The sequence below is a fragment of the Cryptomeria japonica genome, unplaced genomic scaffold (assembly GCF_030272615.1).
Source record: "Cryptomeria japonica unplaced genomic scaffold, Sugi_1.0 HiC_scaffold_55, whole genome shotgun sequence".
Taxonomy (NCBI): Eukaryota; Viridiplantae; Streptophyta; class Pinopsida; order Cupressales; family Cupressaceae; genus Cryptomeria; species Cryptomeria japonica.
The window spans coordinates 575001-595000 of NW_026728877.1; the positions used below are offsets into that span (position 1 = coordinate 575001).

General features: G+C 60.6%; 2 non-coding genes across 2 annotated transcripts; both read left to right on the forward strand.

The window, feature by feature from the left end:
• The first annotated feature begins 12970 nt into the window (after positions 1–12970).
• Positions 12971–13089, forward strand: LOC131863060 (5S ribosomal RNA). Its single transcript, XR_009361995.1, has one exon. It is a non-coding gene; the product is annotated as a 5S ribosomal RNA (ribosomal RNA).
• A 6442-nt stretch (positions 13090–19531) lies between these two features.
• Positions 19532–19650, forward strand: LOC131863099 (5S ribosomal RNA). Its single transcript, XR_009362034.1, has one exon. It is a non-coding gene; the product is annotated as a 5S ribosomal RNA (ribosomal RNA).
• Positions 19651–20000: the final 350 nt, after the last annotated feature.

A 20000-nucleotide genomic window follows, 5' to 3' on the forward strand; every position in this document is an offset into this window, starting at 1 on the left:
ACATAGCTGGGCGAGGCGCTCACTCCGCTCTTTAATATCTCATTAATACCGCCAAGGAAATGGCACAAGCACACACACACAAGCATCCTCGGAAGAGGACAGTTCGAGTGACAGGTCAAATCCAAGAGTTCCGAAGACTACCTCCAGGAACAATCGGGAACAAGACCGATTACAAGTCGTCGAGTCTGTTACTGGGCGAACACGAGATGCGCACAGGAAATCGATCAGCCCTCACAATGGCCCAAGGCCAGAGATCGGACTGCTACGATTTACCCCAACAATCATCGTGCCACTCTTCGCAGAGAGGTGATAGACGCCAACGAGCCCGCGCATAGCAATCGAGGTGTAAAAAGGGCGTTGAAGGCAGGAAGCCTGGACGAAAGAGGCTACGAGGTCACCTCGAAGCGGTCTAAGAATCGGGCGCACTTGGGGCGACTACCAGTGCCAACCCCTTATCCCGCGGTGCGTCCGACACACAGAAATTTCCAAGGCGGCCAAGGAGCCTCCCCGCATAGCAATCGGGGTGTGAGGTTACGGATGCAGCATTGATAGCAATCGAGGTGGGAGGCGAAGGATGCAGAAGTGAGAGCCGAGGGATGTAGCAGAGATAGCAATCGGGGTGTGTGATGCAGAAGAGATAGCAATCGAGGTGTGCGGTGGGAAGGGCCCAGCAGCCAGAATGCATGAAGCGACGGATGAAGCAGTGATGACAACCGGGCTGTGAGGAGAGGAGGGATGCAGCCAAGAAAGCAATCAGGGCTCGAGGCAAGGGATGCATCAAGGATAGCAATCATGTTGTGAGGCGAGATTCCAAAGGCTAAACGTGAGAGGCTGCAGGGTCGACTCAGAGAGGTCTATGCATGTGAGAGGCTGAAAGCAAGGTCAACTCGGAGCGGTCTATGCATCGGGCGCGCTTGGGGCGACTACCAGTGCCAACCCCTTATCCCGCGACGCGTCCGACAAAGAGAACGTTCCAAGGCGGCAGAGGAGGTTACCAGCCGAAGGATGCAGTAGCAATAACAGGTATAGTTCCGCGGCGGCCGAGAAGACTCACCGCATAGGAATCGGGATGCGAGGCGAGGGATGCGGCGGGAAGGCCCCGACGGCTAAACGGAAGAGGCTGCAGGGCCGCCTCGGAATGGTCCAAGCATCGGACGCGATTGGGACGACTACCAGTGCCAACCCCTTATCCCGCGATGCGTCCGATACACAGATAGTTCCAAGGCGGCCGAGGAGCCTCACCGCATATCAATCGGGGTGCGAGGCGAGGGATGGGGCGGGAAGGCCCCAACGGCTAGACGGAAGAGGCTTCAGGGCCACCTCGGAATGCTCCAAGCATCGGACGCGCTTGGGGCGACTACCAGTGCCAACCCCTTATCCCGCGATGCGTCCGATACACAGATGGTTCCAAGGCGGCCGAGGAGCCTCACCGCATAGCAATCGGGGGTGCGAGGCGAGGGATGGGGCGGGAAGGCCCCAACGGCTAGACGGAAGAGGCTTCAGGGCCGCCTCGGAATGGTCCAAGCATCGGACGCGCTTGGGGCGACTACCAGTGACAACCCCTCATCCCGCGATGCGTCCGATACGAAGATGGTTCCAAGGCGGCCGAGGAGCCTCACCGCATAGCAATCGGGGTGCGAGGTGGGGGATGCGGCGAGATGGCCCCAACGGCTAGACGGAAGAGGCCACAGGGCCGCGTCGGAATAGTCCAAGCATCGGACGCGCTTGGGGCGACTACCAGTGACAACCCCTTATCCCGCGATGCGTCCGATACGAAGATAGTTCCAAGGCGGCCGAGGAGCCTCACCGCATAGCAATCCGGGTGCGAGGTGGGGGATGCGGCGAGATGGCCCCAACGGCTAGACGGAAGAGGCTGCAGGGCCGCCTCGGAATAGTCCAAGCATCGGACGTGCTTGGGGCGACTACCAGTGACAACCCCTTATCCCGCGATGCTTCCGATACGAAGACAGTTCCAAGGCGGCCGAGGAGCCTCACCGCATAGCAATGGGGGTGCGAGGTGAGGGATGCGGCGAGATGGCCCCAACGGCTAGACGGAAGAGGCCACAGGGCCGCCTCGGAATAGTCCAAGCATCGGACGCGCTTGGGGCGACTACCAGTGACAACCCCTTATCCCGCGATGCATCCGATACGAAGATAGTTCCCAGGCGGCCGAGGAGCCTCACCGCATAGCAATCGGGGTGCGAGGCGAGGGATGCGGCGAGATGGCCCCAAAGGGTAGACGGAAGAGGCTGCGGGGCCGCCTCGGAATAGTCCAAGCATCGAACGCGCTTGGGGCGACTACCACTGCCAACCCCTTATCCCGCGATGCGTCCGATACACAGATAGTTCCGAGGCGGCCGAGGAGCTGGGGGATGCGGCGAGATGGCCCCAACGGCTAGACGGAAGAGGCTGCAGGGCCGCCTCGGAATAGTCCAAGCATCGGACGCGCTTGGGGCGACTACCAGTGACAACCCCTTATCCCGCGATGCGTCCGATACACAGATAGTTCCGAGGCGGCCAAGGAGCCTCACCGCATAGCAATCGTGGTGCGAGGTGGGGGATGCAGCGAGATGGCCCCAACGGCTAGACGGAAGAGGCTGCAGGGCCGCCTCGGAATGGTCCAAGCATCGGACGCGCTTGGGGCGACTACCACTGCCAACCCCTTATCCCGCGATGCGTCCGATACACAGATAGTTCCAAGGCGGCCGAGGAGCCTCACCGAATAGCAATCGGGGTGCGAGGCGAGGGATGCGGCGAGAAAGCCCCAACGGCTAGAGGGAAGAGGCTTCAGGTCCGCCTCGGAATGGTCCAAGCATCGGACGCGCTTGGGGCGACTACCAGTGACAACCCCTTATCCCGCGACGCGTCCGATACACAGATAGTTCCAAGGCGGCCGAGGAGCCTCACCGCATAGCAATCGGGGTGCGAGGCGAGGGATGCGGCGAGAAGGACCCAACGGCTAGACGGAAGAGGCTTCAGGGCCGCCTCGGAATGGTCCAAGCATCGGACGCGCTTGGGGCGACTACCAGTGACAACCCCTTATCCCGCGACGCGTCCGATACACAGATAGTTCCAAGGCGGCCGAGGAGCCTCACCGCATAGCAATCGGGGTGCGAGGCGAGGGATGCGGCGAGAAGGACCCAACGGCTAGACGGAAGAGGCTTCAGGTCCGCCTCGGAATGGTCCAAGCATCGGACGCGCTTGGGGCGACTACCAGTGACAACCCCTTATCCCGCGACGCGTCCGATACACAGATAGTTCCAAGGCGGCCGAGGAGCCTCACCGCATAGCAATCGGGGTGCGAGGCGAGGGATGCGGCGAGAAGGACCCAACGGCTAGACGGAAGAGGCTTCAGGGCCGCCTCGGAATGGTCCAAGCATCGGACGCGCTTGGGGCGACTACCAGTGACAACCCCTTATCCCGCGATGCGTCCGATACACAGATAGTTCCAAGGCGGCCGAGGAGCCTCACCGCATAGCAATCGGGGTGCGAGGCGAGGGATGCGGCGAGAAGGACCCAACGGCTAGACGGAAGAGGCTTCAGGGCCGCCTCGGAATGGTCCAAGCATCGGACGCGCTTGGGGCGACTACCAGTGACAACCCCTTATCCCGCGACGCGTCCGATACACAGATAGTTCCAAGGCGGCCGAGGAGCCTCACCGCATAGCAATCGGGGTGCGAGGCGAGGGATGCGGCAAGAAGGACCCAACGGCTAGACGGAAGAGGCTTCAGGGCCGCCTCGGAATGGTCCAAGCATCGGACGCGCTTGGGGCGACTACCAGTGACAACCCCTTATCCCGCGACGCGTCCGATACACAGATAGTTCCAAGGCGGCCGAGGAGCCTCACCGCATAGCAATCGGGGTGCGAGGCGAGGGATGCGGCGAGAAGGACCCAACGGCTAGACGGAAGAGGCTTCAGGTCCGCCTCGGAATGGTCCAAGCATCGGACGCGCTTGGGGCGACTACCAGTGACAACCCCTTATCCCGCGACGCGTCCGATACACAGATAGTTCCAAGGCGGCCGAGGAGCCTCACCGCATAGCAATCGGGGTGCGAGGCGAGGGATGCGGCGAGAAGGACCCAACGGCTAGACGGAAGAGGCTTCAGGGCCGCCTCGGAATGGTCCAAGCATCGGACGCGCTTGGGGCGACTACCAGTGACAACCCCTTATCCCGCGACGCGTCCGATACACAGATAGTTCCAAGGCGGCCGAGGAGCCTCACCGCATAGCAATCGGGGTGCGAGGCGAGGGATGCGGCGAGAAGGACCCAACGGCTAGACGGAAGAGGCTTCAGGGCCGCCTCGGAATGGTCCAAGCATCGGACGCGCTTGGGGCGACTACCAGTGACAACCCCTTATCCCGCGATGCGTCCGATACACAGATAGTTCCAAGGCGGCCGAGGAGCCTCACCGCATAGCAATCGGGGTGCGAGGCGAGGGATGCGGCGAGAAGGACCCAACGGCTAGACGGAAGAGGCTTCAGGGCCGCCTCGGAATGGTCCAAGCATCGGACGCGCTTGGGGCGACTACCAGTGACAACCCCTTATCCCGCGACGCGTCCGATACACAGATAGTTCCAAGGCGGCCGAGGAGCCTCACCGCATAGCAATCGGGGTGCGAGGCGAGGGATGCGGCGAGAAGGACCCAACGGCTAGACGGAAGAGGCTTCAGGGCCGCCTCGGAATGGTCCAAGCATCGGACGCGCTTGGGGCGACTACCAGTGACAACCCCTTATCCCGCGACGCGTCCGATACACAGATAGTTCCAAGGCGGCCGAGGAGCCTCACCGCATAGCAATCGGGGTGCGAGGCGAGGGATGCGGCGAGAAGGACCCAACGGCTAGACGGAAGAGGCTTCAGGGCCGCCTCGGAATGGTCCAAGCATCGGACGCGCTTGGGGCGACTACCAGTGACAACCCCTTATCCCGCGACGCGTCCGATACACAGATAGTTCCAAGGCGGCCGAGGAGCCTCACCGCATAGCAATCGGGGTGCGAGGCGAGGGATGCGGCGAGAAGGACCCAACGGCTAGACGGAAGAGGCTTCAGGGCCGCCTGGGAATGGTCCATGCATCGCACGCGCTTGGGGCGACTACCAGTGACAACCCCTTATCCCGCGACGCGTCCGATACACAGATAGTTCCAAGGCGGCCGAGGAGCCTCACCGCATAGCAATCGGGGTGCGAGGCGAGGGATGCGGCGAGAAGGACCCAACGGCTAGACGGAAGAGGCTTCAGGGCCGCCTCGGAATGGTCCAAGCATCGGACGCGCTTGGGGCGACTACCAGTGACAACCCCTTATCCCGCGACGCGTCCGATACACAGATAGTTCCAAGGCGGCCGAGGAGCCTCACCGCATAGCAATCGGGGTGCGAGTCGAGGGATGCGGCGAGAAGGACCCAACGGCTAGACGGAAGAGGCTTCAGGGCCGCCTCGGAATGGTCCAAGCATCGGACGCGCTTGGGGCGACTACCAGTGACAACCCCTTATCCCGCGATGCGTCTGATACACAGATAGTTCCAAGGCGGCCGAGGAGCCTCACCGCATAGCAATCGGGGTGCGAGGCAAGGGATGCGGCGAGAAGGACCCAACGGCTAGACGGAAGAGGCTTCAGGGCCGCCTCGGAATGGTCCAAGCATCGGACGCGCTTGGGGCGACTACCGTTGCCAACCCCTTATCCCGCGATGCGTCTGATACACAGATAGTTCCGAGGCGGCCGAGGAGCCTCACCGCATAGCAATCGGGTTGCGAGGCAGATTATTGGGAAGGGAACCCCCTGGGATGCGGCTCAAGCAGTGCCCAAAGGGACTGGAATGCGGAATCACATCGAGAGACCCAAATGCTATACGAGGGCTCAAATCGAATTATCGATTTGGCCACGACATGGACGCATCGGAACGACTACCTTTGCCGAACCACTCGCAATTGCATCCATACCGAAACCAATAGACATTTCCGTTAGAGCCCTCGCATAGCATTCGGGAATCTCGCATGCCCCTCTAAATCGACCAATGCTGGCGCTCAACGAAAATCCGAGCGCTACCACCGTTCGAGCGCCAGCATTGGTCGAGTTAGAGGGGCACGGGGGAGAATGCTCCAGTCAACACCTCCCCTATATAAGTTATTTGTCCGATTCTCGCACAACCGTAGTCTGCCTCGTCGAATCAAACAACGGTCCTAGATTCCGACTTCCGTTCCGTAGAGACCCAAAAGCTAGATGGAGGCTCGCAAGAAAGAGAGTCGGCGCATAGCAATCGGGTTTCTCGAACGTTTAGGGACCGAGCTCACTTGCGGATAGGGCAAAATCCGCCAAGCAACCCAAAAGCTAGACGGGGGCTCGAATCGAATCGCCTAGGCGGCCACAACAACGACGTGTTGGATCGACTACCAGTGCCAAACCATTCAGCAAGACTAGTCTGTGTCGAGGCCGGATAGAGATTCTCAGAGAGCGCCCGTATAGCATTTAGGAGACCTGCCGCGTCCCTCACACTCGACAAATGGTGGTGCACGTTTATAAATCCGAGCGATCCCAACCCTTTCAAGCACCAACATCGGTCGAGATAGAGGGGCACGGAGGGGGCTGCGTGAGACAACACAGTCCCCTATATAAGTTATTTGTCCGATTCTCACACATCCGAAGAATGGTCATCAAATCGGACAACAGCCCAAACTTCCGACTTCCATCCCAGAAAGCCCAAGAGCTATCTAAAACGTTCATGGCCGGAACTCGATCGCGGCTATACCAGTCCGCCAAGCAACCCAAAAGCTAGACTGGAGCTCTAGTCGAATCACCTCTGTGGCCATTGCAAGGACGTGTTGGAGCGACTACCATTGCCGAACCATTCCGCAGGTCGAGTCCATACCAAGGCCGCATAGAGATTCACGATGAGCTCCTGCATAGCAATCAGGAGACTTGCCGTGTCCATCACAATCGATAAATCCTGGTGCAAGATTTTTGCATCCGAGCGCTCCAACCAGTCGAGCACCAGCATCAATCGACATAAACGGGCACGGGGGGAGGATGCTCGAGAACACTACCTCCCCTATATAAGTTATTTGTCCGATTCTCAAGCAGCCGAAGTCTGGTCATCGAATCGGGTCAAAGACCACAACTTCCGACTTTACCCACAATGCAAGTCATCGAATCGAACATCGGCCCCCGAGTCGGACTCCATGCGTATGTCAGGTCATCGGACCCAAATTCCGCCTTCCTGCGCATGGCGGGCCATCAATATCAACTCGGTCATCGGACCCAAACTCCGCCTTTCTGCGCATGGCACGCCTTCAAATCGGTCATCGGACCCAAATTCCGCCTTCCTGTGCATGGCGGGCCATCAACATCAACTCGGTCATCGGACCCAAATTCCGCCTTTCTGCGCATGGCACGCCATCAACTCGGTCATCGGACCCAAATTCCGCCTTCCTGCGCATGGCAGGTCATCGGACACAAATTCAGACCTCGCCAATATGCCTACGTATCGAATCGGTCATCGGACCCAACTTCCGACTTCATCCATACTGTAGGGTCTTTGAGGTTGGCGCGGTGCGCTCAACCCGGGGAGTCGACCCATCGAAGCATACACCTCCCCTATATAAGCTATTTGTCCGATTCCCACACCTGTGTAGTTTGCACCTCTGACCAGGACATCGACCCCAACTTCCGAACTCGACTGCAACGACGGCACCAGCGCCTTGGTGCGCACCTTGCGACGCACAGTCCCAACATTCGCCTTCCTGCACATGGCAGGTCATCGGACCCAAATTCCGACCTCGCGAGTATGCCTACATATCGAATCGGTCATCGGACACAACTTCCGACTTCATCCATACCGTAGGGTCTTTGAGGTTGGCGCGGTGCGCTCAACCCGGGGAGTCGACCCAACGAAGCATACACCTCCCCTATATAAGCTATTTGTCCGATTCCCACACCTGTGTAGTTTGCACCTCCGATCAGGACATCGACCCCAACTTCCGAACTCGCCTGCAACGACCGAACCAGCGCCTTGGTGCGCACCTTGCAACGCACAGTGCCAACATTCGCCTTCCTGCACATGGCAGGTCATCGGACCCAAATTCCGACCTCGCGAGTATGCCTACATATCGAATCGGTCATCGGACCCAACTTCCGACTTCATCCATACCGTAGGGTCTTTGAGGTTGGCGCGGTGCGCTCAACCCGGGGAGTCGACCCAACGAAGCATACACCTCCCCTATATAAGCTATTTGTCCGATTCCCACACCTGTGTAGCTTGCACCTCCGATCAGGACATCGACCCCAACTTCCGAACTCGACTAAAAAGACCGCACCAGCACCTTGGTGTGCACCTTGCAACGCACAGTGCCAACATTCGCCTTCCTGCACATGGCAGGTCATCGGACCCAAATTCCGACCTCATGAGCATACCTACTAATCGAATCGGTCATCGGACCCAACTTCCGACTTCATCCATACCGTAGGGTCTTTGAGGTTGGCGCGGTGCGCTCAACCTGGGGAGTCGACCCATCGAAGCATACACCTCCCCTATATAAGCTATTTGTCCGATTCCGACACCTGTGTAGTTTGCACCTCCGCTCAGGACATCGACCCCAACTTCCGAACTCGCCTGCAACGACCGAACCAGCGCCTTGGTGCGCACCAAAAGTGCGCACTTTTGGAGGGCACTTTTGTGCGCTCCAAAGGTGCGCACTTTTGGAGGGCACTTTTGTGCGCTCCAAAGGTGCGCACTTTTGGAGGGCACTTTTTGGAGGGCACTTTTGTGCGCTCCAAAGGTGCGCACTTTTGGAGGGCACTTTTTGGAGGGCACTTTTCTGCGCTCCAAAGGTGCGCACTTTTGGAGGGCACTTTTTGGAGGGCACTTTTCTGCGCTCCAAAGGTGCGCACTTTTGGAGGGCACTTTTTGGAGGGCACTTTTCTGCGCTCCAAAGGTGCGCACTTTTGGAGGGCACTTTTTGGAGGGCACTTTTCTGCGCTCCAAAGGTGCGCACTTTTGGAGGGCACTTTTGTGCACTCCAAAGGTGCACACTTTTGGAGGGCACTTTTTGGAGGGCACTTTTCTGCACTCCAAAGGTGCGCACTTTTGGAGGGCACTTTTTGGAGGGCACTTTTGTGCGCTCCAAAGGTGCGCACTTTTGGAGGGCACTTTTTGGAGGGCACTTTTGTGCGCTCCAAAGGTGCGCACTTTTGGAGGGCACTTTTGTGCACTCCAAAGGTGCGCACTTTTGGAGGGCACTTTTCCTGCGCTCCAAAGGTGCACACCTAGGTGAGCACCTTCGACCACACCTTGTAGCACACCAAACTCTGACTTTCGACTTCATCCGCAATGCAGGGTCTTTGAGGTTGGCGCAATGCGCACAACCAGGGGAGTCGACCCATCAAACCCAACACCTCCCCTATATAAGCTATTTGTCTGATTCTCATACATGCGTAGCCTGCAGGAGCAATTAGGACATCGACCCCAACTTTCGGCTTCTAAACGAAAACAAGGTCTTTGAGGTTGGTGTAATGCGAACAACTAGGGGAGTCAACCCATCAAACCCAACACCTCCCCTATATAAGCTATTTGTCTGATTCTCATACATGTGTAGTCTACAGGAGCAATTAGGACATCGACCCCAACTTTTGACTTCTTAACGAAAACAAGGTCTTTGAGGTTGACGTAATGCGCACAACCAGGGGAGTCGACCCATCAAACCCAACACCTCCCCTATATAAGCTATTTGTCCGATTCTCATACATGTGTAGCCTACAGGAGCCATTAGGACATTGACCCCAACTTTTGACTTCTTAACGAAAACAAGGTCTTTGAGGTTGGCGTAATGCGCACAACCAAGGGAGTTGACCCATCAAACCCAACACCTCCCCTATATAAGCTATTTGTCTGATTCTCATACATGTGTAGCCTGCAACAACGATTAGGACATCCACCCCAACTTCTGAATTCGTCTGCGTTGACCGCACCAAAGGTGCACGCCTTGGTGCTCACCAAAATCCGACTTCCGACTTCTTCTGCTATGCGGGGTCTTTGAGGTTGGCGCAGTGCGCACAACCAGGGGAGTCAACCCACCGAATGCAACACCTCCCCTATATAAGCTATTTGTCTGATTCTCATACATGCGTAGACTGCAGCAATGATTAGGACATCCACCCCAACTTTTGACTTCTTAAACAAGACAGGGTCTTTGAAGTTGGTGCAGTGCACACAACCAGGGGAGTCGACCCATCAAACGCAACACCTCCCCTATATAAAGCTATTTGTCCGATTCTCATACGTGTAGTCTGCAGCAGCGATTAGGACATCGACCCCAACTTCCGAATTCGTTTGCATTGACCGCACCAAAGGTGCACGCCTTGGTGTGCACCTTGGAGTGCACTTTGGTGCTCACCTCGGTGCACACTTTGGTGTGCACCTCGGTGTGCACCAAAGGTGCGCACCTTGGAGCGCACCAAAGGTGTACACTTTGGAGCGCACCACATAGGGTCTTTGAGAGGTTGGCGCAGTGCGCACACCAAGGTGGGTGTTGAGGTGCGTGCCGAGGTGGGTGGGTGCTAGGGTGCGCTCCATGGTGGGTGCCAGGGTGGGTGCGTGCTAGGGTGGATTCCAAAGAGGGTCATAGGGTGGGTGCCAAGGTGGGTTGGTGATATAGTGGGTTCAAAGGTGGGTACTAGGGTGGGTTCCAAGGTGGGTCACAAGTTGGGTGCCAGGATGCGTGGGTGTTAGGTTGGGTGCCAAGGTGGGCTCCTGCGTGGGTGGGTGCTAGGGTGGGTTTCAAGGTGGACGCGAGGGCGGGTGCCAAGGTGGGTAACAAGTTGGGTGTTAGGATGGGTGAGTGCTAGAGTGGGTGCCAAGGTGGGTGGGTGCTAAGGTGGATGCCAAGGTGGTTCACAGGGTGGGTGGGTTCTAGGGTGAGTTCCAAGGTGGGTCACAGGTTTAGTGCTAGGGTGCGTGTCAAGGCGGGTGTCGAGGTGCCTGGGTGCTAGGGTGTGGATGCCAATGTGGGTCATAGGGTGGGTACTAGGGTGGGCTGCAATGTGGGTGCCAAGGTGGGTAACATGCTCGGTTGGTTCTAAATTGGGTGTCAGGGTGGGTGTGCACCCACCTTGCCCGAGGTGGGTGCCAAGGTGCCAGTGTGGGTGGGTGCTAAGGTGGATGCCAAGGTGGGTGAGAAGGTGGGTGATAGGTTGAGTGGTAGGATGGGTGGGTGCCAAGATGGGTCACAGGGTGGGTGCAAGGGTGGGTAGGTGCTAGGGTTGGTGTCAGGGTGGGTGGGTGCTAGGTTGGGTTCCAAGGTGGGTGCGAGGGTGAGTGTCAAGGTGGGTCACAGGTTAGGTGCTAGGATGGGTGAGTGCTAGGGTGCAAAGGTGCCAGGGTGGGTGCTAGGATGGGTCGATGCTAGGGTGAGTGGCAAGGTGGGTCCACAAGTGTCAAGGTGGGTGCCGAGGTGGGTGCCAACTTGGGTTCCAAGGTGGGTGCCAAGTGGGCGACTGCTATGGTGGATGCCAAGGTGGGTCACGGGGTGGGTGCCAAGTTGCTAGGTTGTGTTCCAAGGTGGGTGCCAACGTGGCTGCTAGGGTGCGTGGGTTAAAGGGTGTGTCACAACGTGGGTGCCAGGATGGGTGCGCACCCACACTGGCCAAGACGGGTGCAAGGTTGGGTTCCAAGCCCGGTCACAGGCTGGGTGCTAGGATGGGTGGGTGCCAAGGTGGGCACCAGGGTGGGTGCACCCACCCTGGCCAAGGTGGGTCACGGGGTGGGTCCTAGGGTGGGTAACAGGGTGGGTACTAAGGTGCGTGCCAAGGTGGGTCATGGGGTGGGTGCCAAGGTGGGCACCAGGGTGGGTGTGCACCAACCCTAGCCAGGGTAGGTCACGGGGTGGTTGTCGGGGTGGGCGTCAAGGAGCCAAGGTGGGTGGCAAGTAGCCAAGTTGCGTGCCAAGGTGGGTGTCGGGGTGGGTGCCAAGGATCCAAGGTGGGTGCCAAGGAACCAAGGTGGGTGTCTGGGTGGGTGCCGAGGTGGGAGCCAGGGTGGGTCCCAAGGTGAGTGCAAAGGTGGGTGCCAGGGTCAAGGTGAGTGCCAATGTGGGTTCCAAGGTGCCAGGGTCAGGGTGAGTGCCAATGTGGGTTCAAAGGTGCTAAGTTGGGTGCGAGGTTGGGTGCGAGGGTGGGTGGGTGCCAAGGTGTGCTAGGTGGAAGCCCGGGTGGGTCGGCATCCCATGGGTGTCGAGTTGGGTGCCTGATGGGTGCTTCTTGTCAAGTTTTAGTCGTCGGGACTCATTTCGAGCCTTAGAGGTCGTTTCTTGTCCGGTTGCCCTGTCTTCGACCTGGGAACCCAATTTTGGTCCTCGGGTCCCATTTTTTTTTGTCTCGCATCCCACTTTTGGCCTGTGGCCTTTTCGGGGTCGATTCTCGTTTTGGGCATCAGAGCATGTTTCTTCTCCTAAAACCCAATATTTGTTTATTAAGTCTCGGAACACATTTTTGTTCTCGTGGACCCATCATGGGTCTTGGAACGCATTTGTGGTCCTTGGGTCCCATTTTGCATCCCGAAACTTGTGTTTTGGTGCTTGATCCCTATTTTGGGTGCCCACCTTGCACCAAGTGCGCACCCGGGGCAAACCGAGCGCCTTGGTGCACCGGGGCAAGATCGAGCGTGCACCCGAGGCGCCCCGAACATGCACCAAGGTGCACTCGGCCCACATGTGAGCGCAGGTCGTTGCGCCCGAGGTGGTGTGTGGGCACCGCGTTGCAGACGGGACACTGCACGCACACGACGCCCCGTCCAGGTGCACGCACGTAGGCCGGGCCGGGTGCACACCCGACGCCCTAGCAAGGTGCGCGCACCCGGGCAGGGCTCACACTTGGCGAACGGGGCGCACTTCGCGAGGGAGGGTGTGCACCTCGACGGGGGTGGGTGGCCGGGGTGGATTCGCACGTGGGTCGCGGTTTGCTAAGTACACACTGCGACAAGCTCATAACGGGTGCGATCATACCAGCGTTAGTGCACCGGATCCCATCAGAACTCCGCAGTTAAGCGCGCTTGGGCCGGAGTAGTACTAGGATGGGTGACCTCCCGGGAAGTCCCGGTGTTGCACCCTTTCTTAGTTTTTCGCCGGGCGTCGCAATGCTATTTGAATAAACCTTTTGCCCGTTTGCGTTCTCGTCGGGGCCGGGCCGGGCCGGGGTGCGCTGCCCGCACTACCGCGCGCGCGGGGGCGACACCGAGCGCGCACCCGAGGCGCCCCGAGCACACAGGCCACGGTGCAACCCGGGCGTTGTGCGCGCACCCCGGTGCGCCCGAGGTGCTGCGCGCGCACCCAGGTGAAATCGGTGTGCACCTCGGCCAGTGCGCGCTCGGTCGAGTCGCGCACGTTGGCCAAGGTGCACGGTGATGTTTCTTACTCTAAGGTTCCGCACCAGACGCCCGGGACAGGTGAGCGAAGCTGGGCGGGGCCGGGTGCGCGGCCGGGGCAGGTGCACGCAGCTGGAGAGAGCTTTGGAGCACACCAGAGGTGCGCACCTTGGAGCACACTTCGGAGCGCACCAATGATGCGCTCCATTCAAAAGTTTCCTGAAAAGGCAAAAAAAGTTGAGATTATAGAATTTCCCACTTGAGAGATTGTAAAAAAAAAAAATTTAAAATGAAGGAAACGCGGGTGCCAAGGTGTGCGCGCCCGGGTGCGCAGCCCAGCCAAGGTGTGCGCACCAAGGCGCCCACCCTGGCGAAGGTGCACGCAAGGTGCGCACCCGAGGCAAACCGGACAATTAACCCAACTTTCGACTTCGCGCGCACCTGCGCACCTTGGAGCGCACTTCGGAGCGCTCCTTGTTGCGCACCAATCTTGGGCACCTCGGAGTGCACCATGGCGCCCACCAAGGTGCGCACCCGGGGCAAACCGAGCTCCGACTTCGTGCGCACCTTGGAGCGCACGAAAGGTGCGCACCATGGCGCCCACCAAGGTGCGCAGCCCAGCCAAGGCGTGCGCATCAAGGTGCGCACCCTGGCGAAGGTGCGCACCCGGGGCAAACCGAGCTCCGACTTCGTGCGCACCTTGGAGCGCACAAAGGGTGCGCAACCCAGCCAAGGTGTGCGCACCCCGGGCAAACCGAGCTCCGAATCGTGCGCACCTTGGAGCACACTTCGGAGCCCTCCTTGGTGCGCACCGATGTTGCGCACCTCGGAGCGCACCCGGGGAAAACAATGCAATTAACCCGACTTTCGACTTCGTGGGCACCTCGGAGCGCTCTCGGGTTCGCACCTCGGAGCACACCGAGGTGCGCACCTTTGATGCGCTGCCTTCACCAATTTCCAGAAAAGGCAAGAAAACATTGAGAAGGTGTGCGCACCGAGGTGCCCACCCTGGCGAAGGTGCACGCGAGGTGCGCACCCGGGGCAAACCGGGCTCCGACTTCGTGCACGCCATGCTGCGCACCTTGGAGGGCCATGGTGCGCACCTTGGAGCACACTTCGGAGCGCTCAATGGTGCCCAACCCAGCCAAGGTGCCCACCGCGGCGAAGGTGCACGCGAGGTGCGCACCCGGGGCAAACCGGGCTCCGACTTCGTGCACGCCGCACCTTGGAGCACACTTCGGAGCGCTCCTTGGTGCGCACCAGGGCGCGCAACCCAGCCGAGGTGCCCACCCCGGCGAAGGTGCACGCGGGGTGCGCACCCGAGGCAAACCGGGCTCCGACTTCGTGCACGCCATGGTGCCCACCGCGGCGAAGGTGCACGCGAGGTGCGCACCCGGGGCAAACCGGGCTCCGACTTCGTGCACGCCGCACCTTGGAGCACACTTCGGAGCGCTCCTTGGTGCGCACCAGGGCGCGCAACCCAGCCGAGGTGCCCACCCCGGCGAAGGTGCACGCGAGGTGCGCACCCGGGGCAAACCGGGCTCCGACTTCGTGCACGCCATGGTGCCCACCGCGGCGAAGGTGCACGCGAGGTGCGCACCCGGGGCAAACCGGGCTCCGACTTCGTGCACGCCGCACCTTGGAGCACACTTCGGAGCGCTCCTTGGTGCGCACCATGGTGCCCACCAGGGCGCGCAACCCCGCCGAAGGTGCACGCGAGGTGCGCACCCGGGGCAAACCGGGCTCCGACTTCGTGCACGCCGCACCTTGGAGCACACTTCGGAGCGCTCCTTGGTGCGCACCAGGGCGCGCAACCCCGCCGAAGGTGCACGCGAGGTGCGCACCCGGGGCAAACCGGGCTCCGACTTCGTGCACGCCATGGTGCGCACCAGGGTGCCCACCGCGGCGAAGGTGCGCACCCGGGGCAAACCGGGCTCCGACTTCGTGCACGCCGCACCTTGGAGCACACTTCGGAGCGCTCCTTGGTGCGCACCAGGGCGCGCAACCCAGCCGAGGTGCCCACCCCGGCGAAGGTGCACGCGAGGTGCGCACCCGGGGCAAACCGGGCTCCGACTTCGTGCACGCCATGGTGCCCACCGCGGCGAAGGTGCACGCGAGGTGCGCACCCGGGGCAAACCGGGCTCCGACTTCGTGCACGCCGCACCTTGGAGCACACTTCGGAGCGCTCCTTGGTGCGCACCATGGTGCCCACCAGGGCGCGCAACCCCGCCGAAGGTGCACGCGAGGTGCGCACCCGGGGCAAACCGGGCTCCGACTTCGTGCACGCCGCACCTTGGAGCACACTTCGGAGCGCTCCTTGGTGCGCACCAGGGCGCGCAACCCCGCCGAAGGTGCACGCGAGGTGCGCACCCGGGGCAAACCGGGCTCCGACTTCGTGCACGCCATGGTGCGCACCAGGGTGCCCACCGCGGCGAAGGTGCGCACCCGGGGCAAACCGGGCTCCGACTTCGTGCACGCCGCACCTTGGAGCACACTTCGGAGCGCTCCTTGGTGCGCACCAGGGCGCGCAACCCAGCCGAGGTGCCCACCCCGGCGAAGGTGCACGCGAGGTGCGCACCCGGGGCAAACCGGGCTCCGACTTCGTGCACGCCATGGTGCCCACCGCGGCGAAGGTGCGCACCCGGGGCAAACCGGGCTAGGACTTCGTGCACGCCGCACCTTGGAGCACACTTTGGAGCGCTCCTTGGTGCGCACCATGGTGCCCACCAGGCCGCGCAACCCAGCCAAGGTGTGCGCACCAAGGTGCACGCGAGGTGCGCACCCGGGGCAAACCGGGGTCCGGCTTCGTGCACGCCGCACCTTGGAGCACACATCGGGGCGCTCCCGGGTTCGCACCGGCGTTGCGCACCGTGGTGGGCACCTCGGAGCGCACCGTGGTGGGCACCTCGGAGCACACCAAGGTGGGCAGCGAGGTGCGCACCTTTGATGCGATGCCTTCACTAATTTCCATAAAAGGCAAAAAAAAACGAGATTTTAAAATTTCCGTTTTGAAAGATAGTGAGAAAAAGGGAATGCTGGTGCCATCTTGAGCCCGCCCTGGTGCGCAGCCCAGCCAAGGTGTGCGCACCAAGGTGCCCACCCTGGCGAAGGTGCGCGCCCGGGCAATTAACCCAACTTCCAACTTCGCGCGCGCCAGGGTGGGAGCGCACCCAACAACCGGGCCTGGGAAGAGCCAATGCGAGAAACCCCACCAAACGCTCTGACAAAAAAAGAGGGGGCGCTCCAGTAACCCCGCTTCGGAGCGCACCCTGGGCAAACCCAGCCAGGGTGCCCACCCCGGCCAAGGTGCAGGCGAGGTGCGCACCCGGGGCAAACCGGGCTCCGACAACGTGCACGCCGCACCTTGGAGCACACTTCGTAGCGCTCCCGGGTGCGCACCTCAGAGCACACCAAGGTGGGCAGCGAGGTGCGCACCTTTGATGCGCTGCCTTCACTAATTTCCAGAAAAGGCAAAAAAAAGAGGAGATTTTAAAATTTCCGTTTTGAAAGATAGTGAAAAAAACGGAACGCGGGTGCCATCTTGAGCCCGCCCTGGTGCACAGCCCAGGTAAGGTGCCCACCCTGGCAAAGGTGCGCACCCGGGCAATTAACCCTACTTCCGACTTCGTGCGCGCCAGGGTGGCAACCGGGCCTGGGAAGAGCCAATGCGAGAAACCCCACCAAACGCTCCGACAAAAAAAGAGGCGGCGCTCCAATAACCCCGCTTCGGAGCGCAGCCGGGGCAAACCCAGCCAAGGTGCCCACCCCGACGAAGGTGCACGCGAGGTGCGCACCCGGGGCAAACCGGGCTCCGACAACGTGCACGCAGCACCTTGGAGCACACTTCGAAGCACTCCCGGGTGCCCACCGGCGTTGCGCACCGTGGTGGGCAGCGAGGTGCGCACCTTTGATGCGCTGCCTTCACTAATTTCCAGAAAAGGCAAAAAAAAATGAGATTTTAAAATTTCCGTTTTGAAAGATAGTGAAAAAAACGGAACGCGGGTGCCATCTTGAGCCCGCCCTGGTGCGCAGCCCAGGCAAGGCATGCGCACCAAGGTGCCCACCCGCGGTGCACGCCCGGGGCAAACCGGGCTCCGACTTCGTGCAGGCCGCACCTTGGAGCACACTTCGGAGCGCTCCTTGGTGCGCACCATGGTGCCCACCAGGGCGCACCCGGGGCAAACCGGGCTCCGACTTCGTGCACGCCGCACCTTGGAGCACACATCGGAGCGCTCCCAGGTTCGCACCAGCGTTGCGCACCTTTGATGCGCTGCCTTCACTAATTTCCAGAAAAGGCAAAAAAAAAACGATATTTTAAAATTTCCGTTCTGAAAGATAGTGAAAAAAACGGAACGCGGGTGCCATCTTGAGCCCTTCCTGGTGCGCAGCCCAGGCAAGTTGTGCGCACCAAGGTGCCCACCCTGGCGGAGGTGCGCGCCCGGGGCAAACCGGGCTCCGACTTCGTGCACTGCATGGTGCCCACCAAGGCGCGCAACCCAGCCAAGGTGCCCACCGCAGCGAAGGTGCACGCGAGGTGCGCACCCGAGGTGCACACCCGGGGCAAACCGAGCTCCGACTTCGTGCACGCCGCACCTTGGAGCACACTTCAGAGCGCTCCTTGGTGCGCACCAGGGCGCGCAACCCAGCCAAGGTGCTCACCCCGGCGAAGGTGCACGCGAGGTGCGCACCCGGGGCAAGCCGGGCTCGGACTTCGTGCACGCCGCACCTTGGAGCACACATCGGAGCGCTCCCGGGTTCGCACCAGCATTGCGCACCTTTGATGCGCTGCCTTCACTAATTTCCAGAAAAGGCAAAAAAAAAAAAAAAACGAGATTTTAAAATTTCCGTTTTGAAAGATAGTGAAAAAAACGGAACGCGGGTGCCATCTTGAGCCCGCCCTGGTGTGCAGCCCAGGCAAGTTGTGCGCACCAAGGCACCCACCCTGGCCAAGGTGGGTCACGGGGTGGGTCCTAGGGTGGGTAACGGGGTGGGTACTAAGGTGCGTGCCAAGGTGGGTCATGGGGTGGGTGCCAAGGTGGGCACCAGGGTGGGTGTGCACCAACCCTAGCCAGGGTAGGTCACGGGGTGGTTGTCGGGGTGGGCGTCAAGGAGCCAAGGTGGGTGGCAAGTAGCCAAGTTGCGTGCCAAGGTGGGTGTCGGGGTGGGTGCCAAGGATCCAAGGTGGGTGCCAAGGAACCAAGGTGGGTGTCTGGGTGGGTGCCGAGGTGGGAGCCAGGGTGGGTCCCAAGGTGAGTGCAAAGGTGGGTGCCAGGGTCAAGGTGAGTGCCAATGTGGGTTCCAAGGTGCCAGGGTCAGGGTGAGTGCCAATGTGGGTTCAAAGGTGCTAAGTTGGGTGCGAGGTTGGGTGCGAGGGTGGGTGGGTGCCAAGGTGTGCTAGGTGGAAGCCCGGGTGGGTCGGCATCCCATGGGTGTCGAGTTGGGTGCCTGATGGGTGCTTCTTGTCAAGTTTTAGTCGTCGGGACTCATTTCGAGCCTTAGAGGTCGTTTCTTGTCCGGTTGCCCTGTCTTCGACCTGGGAACCCAATTTTGGTCCTCGGGTCCCATTTTTTTTTGTCTCGCATCCCACTTTTGGCCTGTGGCCTTTTCGGGGTCGATTCTCGTTTTGGGCATCAGAGCATGTTTCTTCTCCTAAAACCCAATATTTGTTTATTAAGTCTCGGAACACATTTTTGTTCTCGTGGACCCATCATGGGTCTTGGAACGCATTTGTGGTCCTTGGGTCCCATTTTGCATCCCGAAACTTGTGTTTTGGTGCTTGATCCCTATTTTGGGTGCCCACCTTGCACCAAGTGCGCACCCGGGGCAAACCGAGCGCCTTGGTGCACCGGGGCAAGATCGAGCGTGCACCCGAGGCGCCCCGAACATGCACCAAGGTGCACTCGGCCCACATGTGAGCGCAGGTCGTTGCGCCCGAGGTGGTGTGTGGGCACCGCGTTGCAGACGGGACACTGCACGCACACGACGCCCCGTCCAGGTGCACGCACGTAGGCCGGGCCGGGTGCACACCCGACGCCCTAGCAAGGTGCGCGCACCCGGGCAGGGCTCACACTTGGCGAACGGGGCGCACTTCGCGAGGGAGGGTGTGCACCTCGACGGGGGTGGGTGGCCGGGGTGGATTCGCACGTGGGTCGCGGTTTGCTAAGTACACACTGCGACAAGCTCATAACGGGTGCGATCATACCAGCGTTAGTGCACCGGATCCCATCAGAACTCCGCAGTTAAGCGCGCTTGGGCCGGAGTAGTACTGGGATGGGTGACCTCCCGGGAAGTCCCGGTGTTGCACCCTTTTTTAGTTTTTCGCCGGGCGTCGCAATGCTATTTGAATAAACCTTTTGCCCGTTTGCGTTCTCGTCGGGGCCGGGCCGGGCCGGGGTGCGCTGCCCGCACTACCGCGCGCGCGGGGGCGACACCGAGCGCGCACCCGAGGCGCCCCGAGCACACAGGCCACGGTGCAACCCGGGCGTTGTGCGCGCACCCCGGTGCGCCCGAGGTGCTGCGCGCGCACCCAGGTGAAATCGGTGTGCACCTCGGCCAGTGCGCGCTCGGTCGAGTCGCGCACGTTGGCCAAGGTGCACGGTGATGTTTCTTACTCTAAGGTTCCGCACCAGACGCCCGGGACAGGTGAGCGAAGCTGGG